The sequence below is a fragment of the Triticum aestivum genome, chromosome 2D (genome assembly GCF_018294505.1).
Source record: "Triticum aestivum cultivar Chinese Spring chromosome 2D, IWGSC CS RefSeq v2.1, whole genome shotgun sequence".
In the NCBI taxonomy this organism is placed as follows: domain Eukaryota; kingdom Viridiplantae; phylum Streptophyta; class Magnoliopsida; order Poales; family Poaceae; genus Triticum; species Triticum aestivum.
Genome location: NC_057799.1, coordinates 592,922,540 through 592,930,841, shown reverse-complemented (window position 1 = coordinate 592,930,841; position 8,302 = coordinate 592,922,540).

The window sequence follows — 8,302 nt, the reverse complement described above, 5'->3', positions numbered from 1 at the left end:
TCTGATAACCCACAAGTATAGGGGATCGCAACAGTTTTCGAGGGTGGAGTATTCAACCCAAATTTATTGATTCGACACAAGGGGAGCCAAAGAATATTCTCAAGTATTAGTAGTTGAGTTGTCAATTCAACCACACCTGGATAACTAAGTATCTGCAGCAAAGTATTTAGTAGCAAAGTAGTATGGAAGTAGCGGTAGCGGTGGCAAAAGTAACAGTAGCAGTTTTGTAGTAATTGTAACAGTGGCAACAGAAAAGTAACTAACCGGAGAACACTATGTAAAAGGCTCGTAGGCATTGGATCAGTGATGGATAATTATGTCGGATGCGATTCCTCATGCAATAGTTATAACATAGGGTGACACAAAACTAGCTCCAATTCATCAATGTAATGTAGGCATGTATTCCGAATATAGTCATACGTGCTTATGGAAAAGAACTTGCATGACATCTTTTGTCCTACCCTCCCGTGGCAGCGGGGTCCTATTGGAAACTAAGGGATATTAAGGCCTCCTTTTAATAGAGTATCGGACCAAAGCATTAACACTTAGTGAATATATGAACTCCTCAAACTACGGTCATCACCGGTAAGTATCCCGATTATTGTCACTTCAGGGTTAACGGATCATAACACATAATAGGTGACTATTGACTTGCAAGATAGGATCAAGAACTCACATATATTCATGAAAACATAATAGGTTCTAATCTGAAATCATGGCACTCGGGCCCTAGTGACAAGCATTAAGCATAGCAAAGTCATAGCAACATCAATCTCAGAACATAGTGGATACTAGGGATCAAACCCTAACAAAACTAACTCAATTACATGATAAATCTCATCCAACCCATCACCGTCCAGCAAGCCTACGATGGAATTACTCACGCACGGCGGTGAGCATCATGAAATTGGTGATGGAGGAAGGTTGATGATGAAGAGGGCGACGGATTCCCCTCTCCGGAGCCCCGAACGGACTCCAAATCAGCCCTCCCGAGAGAGATTAGGGCTTGGCGGCGGCTCCGTATCGTAAAATGCGATGAATCCTTCTCTCTGATTTTTTTCTCCCCGAACGTGAATATATAGAGTTGGAGTTGAGGTCGGTGGAGCACCAGGGGGCCCACAAGGCAGGGGGCGCGCCCCCCACCCTCGTGGACAGGGTGTGGGCCCCCGGTCTTGATTCTTTCGCCAGTATTTTTTTAATTTTCAAAAATATTCTCCGTGAAGTTTCAGGTCATTCCGAGAACTTTTATTTCTGCACAAAAATAACACCATGCAATTCTGCTGAAAACAGCGTCAGTCCAGGTTAGTTCCATTCAAATCATGCAAGCTAGAGTTCAAAACAAGGGCAAAAGTGTTTGGAAAAGTAGATATGATGGAGACGTATCAACTTCCCCAAGCTTAAACCTTTGCTTGTCCTCAAGCAATTCAGTTGACAAACTGAAAGTGATAAAGAAAAACTTTTACAAACTCTGTTTGCTCTATTTGTTGTAAATATGTAAAGCCAGCATTCAAGTTTTCAGAAAAGTGCTCAAAATCCTCATCATCCTTTTTCTTGGATGGTTTAGGAGGAAAAGGCATGGGTTTCTGAACCCATGGTTCTCTTTCCTTACTGTGCTTCCTAGCAACGAAGTCTCTTTTATCATAACGTTGATTCTTTGATTGTGGGTTATCAAGATCAACAGCAGGTTCAATTTCTACATCATTGTTATTGCTAGGTTGAGCATCAACATGAACATCATTATTAACATTATCACTAGGTTCATGTTCATTACCAGATTGTGTTTCAGCATCAGAAATAGAAATATCATTGGGATTCTCAGGTGTGTCTACAACACGTTCACTAGAATCATGCAAAGTCCTATCATTTTTCTTTCTCTTCCTCTTAGAAGGACTAGGTGCATCAACATTAGTTCTCTGATAATCCTGCTCAATTCTCTTAGGGTGACCTTCTGGATACAAAGGTTCATGAGTCATTCAACCCCTCTAGTCACAACTCTAACATCATTATCATTCTTCTTACTATTTAATTCATTGAACAAATCATTTTGAGCTTTAAGTACTTGTTCTACTTGAGTGGTAACCATAGAAGCATGTTTACTAATAAGTTTAAGTTCACCTTTAACTCTAGACATATAATCACCCAAGTGTTCAATCATATAAGCATTGCGTTTCAATTTCTACCAACATAAGCGTTGAAGTTTTCTTGTTTAACAATAAAATTATCAAACTCATTTAAGCATTGGCTAGCAGACTTATAACGAGGAATTTCACCTTCATCAAATCTATAAAGAGAATTTACCTTTACTACCTGTGTCGGGTTATCAAGACCATGTATTTCTTCAATAGGTGGAAAATTAAGACCATGTATTTCTTCAATAGGAGGTAAATTCTTAACATCATCAGCTTTAATACCTTTTTCTTTCATGGATCTCTTTGCCTCTTGCATATCTTCAGGACTGAGAAATAGAATACCCCTTTTCTTCGGAGTTGTCTTAGGAGTTGGTTCAGGCAGTGTCCAATTATTTTCATTAGTCAGCATATTATTCAATAGCAATTCAGCTTGATCAACTGTTCTTTCCCTGAAAACACAACCAGCACAACTATCCAGGTGGTCTCTGGAAGCATCGGTTAGTCCATTATAAAAGATATCAAGTATTTCATTTTTCTTGAGAGGATGATCAGACAAAGCATTAAGTAATTGGCGAAGCCTCCCCCAAGCTTGTGGGAGACTCTCTTCTTCAATTTGCACAAAATTATATATTTCCCTTAAGGCAGCTTGTTTCTTATGAGCGGAGAAATATTTAGCAGAGAAGTAATAAATCATATCCTGGGGACTACGCACACAACCAGGATCAAGAGAATTAACCCATGTTTTAGCATCACCCTTTAATGAGAACGGAAATAATTTAAGGATATAGTAGTAGCGAGTTTTCTCATCATTAGTGAATAGGGTGGCTATATCATTTAATTTAGTAAGATGTGCCACAACAGTTTCAGATTCATAGCCATAAAAAGGATCGGATTCAACCAAAGTAATTATCTCAGGGTCGACAGAGAAATCATAATCCTTATCAGTAATGCAGATAGGTGACGTAGCAAAAGCAGGGTCATATTTCATTCTAGCATTCAAAGACTTTTCTTTTAGCTTAGCTAATAATTTCTTAAGATCATATCTATCATTGCAAGCAAGAAAATCTCTAGCAGTTTCTTCATCCATAACATAACCCTCAGGCACAACAGGCAATTCATATCTAGAGGGAGAATCTTCATCATCACATTCATCAATATTATCAGTTTCAATAATTTCATTTTCTCTAACCCTAGCAAGTTGTTCATCTAGAAATTCACCTAGTGGCACAGTAGTATCAAGCATAGAAGTAGTTTCTTCATAAGTATCATGCATAGCAGAAGTGACATCATCAATAACATGCGACATATCAGAATTAATAGCAGAAGCAGGTTTAGGTGTCGCAAGCTTACTCAAAACAGAAGGTGAGTTAAGTGCAGAGCTAGATGGCAGTTCCTTACCTCCCCTCGTAGTTGAGGGATAAATCTTGGTTTTATCGTCTTTCAAGTTCCTCATAGTGACCAGCAGATATAAATCCCAAGTGACTCAAAGAATAGAGCTATGTTTCCTGGAACGGCGCTAGAAAATAGTCTTGATAACCCACAAGTATAGGGGATTGCAACAGTTTTCGAGGGTAGAGTATTCAACTCAAATTTATTGATTCGACACAAGGGGAGCCAAAGAATATTCTCAAGTATTAGCAGTTGAGTTGTCAATTCAACCACACCTGGATAACTTAGTATCTGCAGCAAAGTATTTAGTAGCAAAGTATTATGGACGTAGCGGTAACGGTGGCAAAAGTAACAGTAGCAGTTTTGTAGTAATTGTAAAAGTGGCAATGGAAAAGTAACTAAGCGGAGAGCAATATGTAAAAAGCTCGTAGGCATTGGATCAGTGATGGATAATTATGTCGGATGCGATTCCTCATGCAATAGTTATAACATAGGGTGACACAGAACTAGCTCCAATTCATCAATGTAATGTAGGCATGTATTCCTAATATAGTCATACGTGCTTATGAAAAAGAACTTGCATGACATCTTTTGTCCTACCCTCCCGTGGCAGCGGGGTCCTATTGGAAACTAAGGGATATTAAGGCCTCCTTTTAATAGAGTACCGGACCAAAGCACTAACACTTAGTGAATACATGAACTCCTCAAACTACGGTCATCACCGGTAAGTATCCCGATTATTGTCACTTCGGGGTTAACGGATCATAACACATAATAGGTGACTATTGACTTGCAAGATAGGATCAAGAACTCACATATATTCATGAAAACATAATAGGTTCAGATCTGAAATCATGGCACTCGGGCCCTAGTGACAAGCATTAAGCATAGCAATGTCATAGCAACATCAATCTCAGAACATAGTGGATACTAGGGATCAAACCCTAACAAAACTAACTCAATTACATGATAAATCTCATCCAACCCATCACCGTCCAGCAAGCCTACGATGGAATTACTCACGCACGGCGGTGAGCATCATAAAATTGGTGATGGAGGAAGGTTGATGATGACGAGGGCGACGGATTCCCCTCTGCGGAGCCCCGAACGGACTCCAGGACAGCCCTCCCGAGAGAGATTAGGGCTTGGCGGCGGCTCCGTATCGTAAAACATGATGAATCCTTCTCTCTGATTTTTTCTCCCCGAACGTGAATATATAGAGTTGGAGTTCAGGTCGGTGGAGCACCAGGGGGCCTACGAGGCAGGGGGCGCGCCCCCACCCACGTGGACAGGGTGTGGGGCCCCTGGTCTTGATTCTTTCGCCAGTATTTTTTATAAATTCCAAAAATATTCTCCACAAAAATAACACCATGGCAATTCTGCTGAAAACAGCGCCAGTCCGGGTTAGTTCCATTCAAATCATGCAAGTTAGAGTTCAAAACAAGGGCAAAAGTGTTTGGAAAAGTAGATACGATGGAGATGTATCAATGTCTTGACCATATCACATCACAACAAGCCCTGCAAAAACAAGTTAGACGTCCTCTACTTTGTTGTTGCAAGTTTTATGTGGCTGCTATGGGCTTCTAGCAAGAACCGTTCTTACCTACGCATCAAAACCACAACGATATTTCGTCAAGTGTGCTGTTTTAACCTTCAACAAGGACCGGGCGTAGCCACACTTGATTCAGCTAAAGCTGGAGAAACAGACACCCACCAGCCACCTGTGTGCGAAGGACGTCGGTAGAACCAGTCTCGTGTAAGCGTACGCGTCATGTCAGTCCGGGCCGCTTCATCCAACAATAACGCCGAATCCAAAGTATGACATGTTGGTAAGCAGTATGACTATTATCGCCCACAACTCTTTGTGTTCTACTCGTGCATATAACATCTACGCATAGACCTGGCTCGGATGCCGCTGTTGGGGAACGCAGTAATTTCAAAAATATTCCTACGATCACGCAAGATCTATCTAGGTGATGCATAGTAACGCGGTTGATGTAGTCGAACGTCTTCGCGATCCAACCGATCAAGTACCGAACGCACGGCACCTCCTCGATCTGCACACGTTCAGCTCGGTGACGTCCCACGAACTCTTGATCCAGTTGAGTGTCGGGGAAGAGTTTCGTCAGCACGACGGCGTGATGACGGTGATGATGAAGTTACCGACGCAGGGCTTCGCCTAAGCACTACAACGATATGACCGAGGTGGAAATCTGTGGAGGGGGCACCGCACATGGCTAAACAATCAACTTGTGTGTCTTTGGGGTGCCCCCGTATATAAAGGAGCAAGGGGGAGGACGGTCGGCCCTCCTTGGCGCGCCCCCAAGAGGGGAATCCTACTAGGACTCCAAGTCCTAGTAGGTTTCCACCAAAAGGGGGAGAGGGAGACAGAAGGAGAGGGAGAAGGAAAGGGGGGCGCCCCCCTTCCTAGTCCAATTCGGACTCCAGGGGGAGGGGGCGTGCGGCCTGCCCTGGTGATACGTCCATTTTGCATCATGCTTTTATATTGATATTTATTATGCCACAATAGATGCCTATTCTCTCTTATTTTACAAGGTTTACATAAAGAGGGAGAATGCCGGCAGTTGGAATTCTGGGCTGGAAAAGGAGCAAATATTAGACACCTATTCTGCACAACTCCAAAAGTCCTGAAACTCCACGGAAGTTATTTTTGGAATTAATAAAAAATACTGAGCGAAGAAAATACCAGAGGGGGCCCACACCCTGGCCACGAGGGTGGGGGCGCGCCCTACCCCCTGGGCGCGCCCCCTGCCTCGTGGGCCCCCTGGTGGCCCTCCGGTGCCCATCTTTTGCTATATGAAGTCTTTCGTCCGAGAAAAAAATCATAAGCAAGCTTACAGGACGAAACTCCACCGCCACGAGGCGGAACCTTGGCGGAACCAATCTAGGGCTTCGGCGGAGCTGTTCTGCCGAACTTCCCTCCGGGAGGGGGAAATCATCGCCATCGTCATCACCAACGATCCTCTCATCGGGAGGGGGTCAATATTCATCAACATCTTCACCAGCACCATCTCCTGTCAAACCCTAGTTCATCTCTTGTATCCAATCTTTGTCTCATAGCCTGAGATTGGTACCTGTAGGTTGCTAGTAGTGTTGATTACTCCTTGTAGTTGATGCTAGTTGGTTTATTTGGTGGAAGATCATATGTACAGATCCATTATGCATATTAATACCCCTCTGATTATGAACATGAATATGCTTTGTGAGTAGTTACGTTTGTTTTTGAGGACATGGGAGAAGTCTTGCTATTAGTAGTCATGTGAATTTGGTATTCGTTCGATATTTTGATGAGATGTATGTTGTCTCTCCTCTAGTGATGTTATGTGAATGTCGACTAAATGACACTCCACCATTATTTGGGCCTAGAGGAAGGCATTGGGAAGTAATAATTAGATGATGGGTTGCTAGAGTGACAGAAGCTTAAACCCTAGTTTATGCGTTGCTTTGTAAGGGGCTGATTTGGATCCATATGTTTCATGCTATGGTTGGGTTTACCTTAATACTTCTTTTGTAGTTGCGGATGCTTGCAATAGGGGTTAATCATAAGTGGGATGCTTGTCCAAGTAAGGACAACACCCAAGCACCGGTCCACCCACATATCAAATTATCAAAGTACCGAACGCGAATCATATGAGTGTGAAGAAAACTAGCGTGACGATAATTCCCGTGTGTCCTCGGGAGCGTTTTCCTTCATATAAGAGTTTGTACAGGCTTGTCCTTTGCTACAAAAAGGATTGGGCCATCTTTTTGCACTTTATTACTTTCTACCCGTTACAATTTATCTTATCACAAAACTATCTGTTACCTATAATTTCAGTGCTTGCAGAGAATACCTTGCTGAAAACCGCTTATCATTTCCTTCTGCTCCTCGTTGGGTTCGACGCTCTTACTTATCGAAAGGACTATGATAGATCCCCTATACTTGTGGGTCATCAAGACTCTTTTCTGGCGCCGTTGCCGGGGAGTGAAGCGCCTTTGGTAGGTGGAATCTGGTAAGGAAAAATTTATATAGTGTGCTGAAATTTACTGTCACTTGTTACTATGGAAAGTAATCCCTTGAGGGGCTTGTTCGGGGTATCTTCACCCCGTCCGGAACCACAATTAGCCACCCCTCAACCTACTGAACCCACTGAAAATGTTTACTTTGAAATTCCTTCGGGTATGATAGAGAAACTGCTAGCTAATCCTTTTGCAGGAGATGGAACATTGCATCCCGATTTACACCTAATCTATGTGGATGAAGTTTGTGGATTATTTAAGCTTGCAGGTATGCCCGATGATGTTATCAAGAAGAAGGTCTTCCCTTTATCTTTGAAGGGATATGCATTGACATGGTATAGGCTAGGTGATGATATGGGATCATGGGACTACAAGCGATTGAAATTGGAATTTCATCAGAAGTTTTATCTATGAATCTTGTTCATCGTGATCGTAATTATATATATGATTTTTGGCCTCGCGATGGAGAAAGCATTGCTCAAGCTTGGGGGAGGCTTAAGTCAATGTTATATTCATGCCCCAATCATGAGCTCTCAAGAGAAATGATTATTCAAAATTTTTATGTTTGGCTTTCTGACAACAATCGCTCCATGCTCGATACTTCTTGTACTGGTTCCTTTATGATGAAGACTATTGAATTCAAATGGAATTTATTGGAAAGAATTAAACGCAACTCTGAAGATTGGGATCTCGACGAAGGTAAGGAGTCAGGTATAACACCTAAGTTTGATTGTGTTAAATCTTTTATGGATACCGATGTTTTC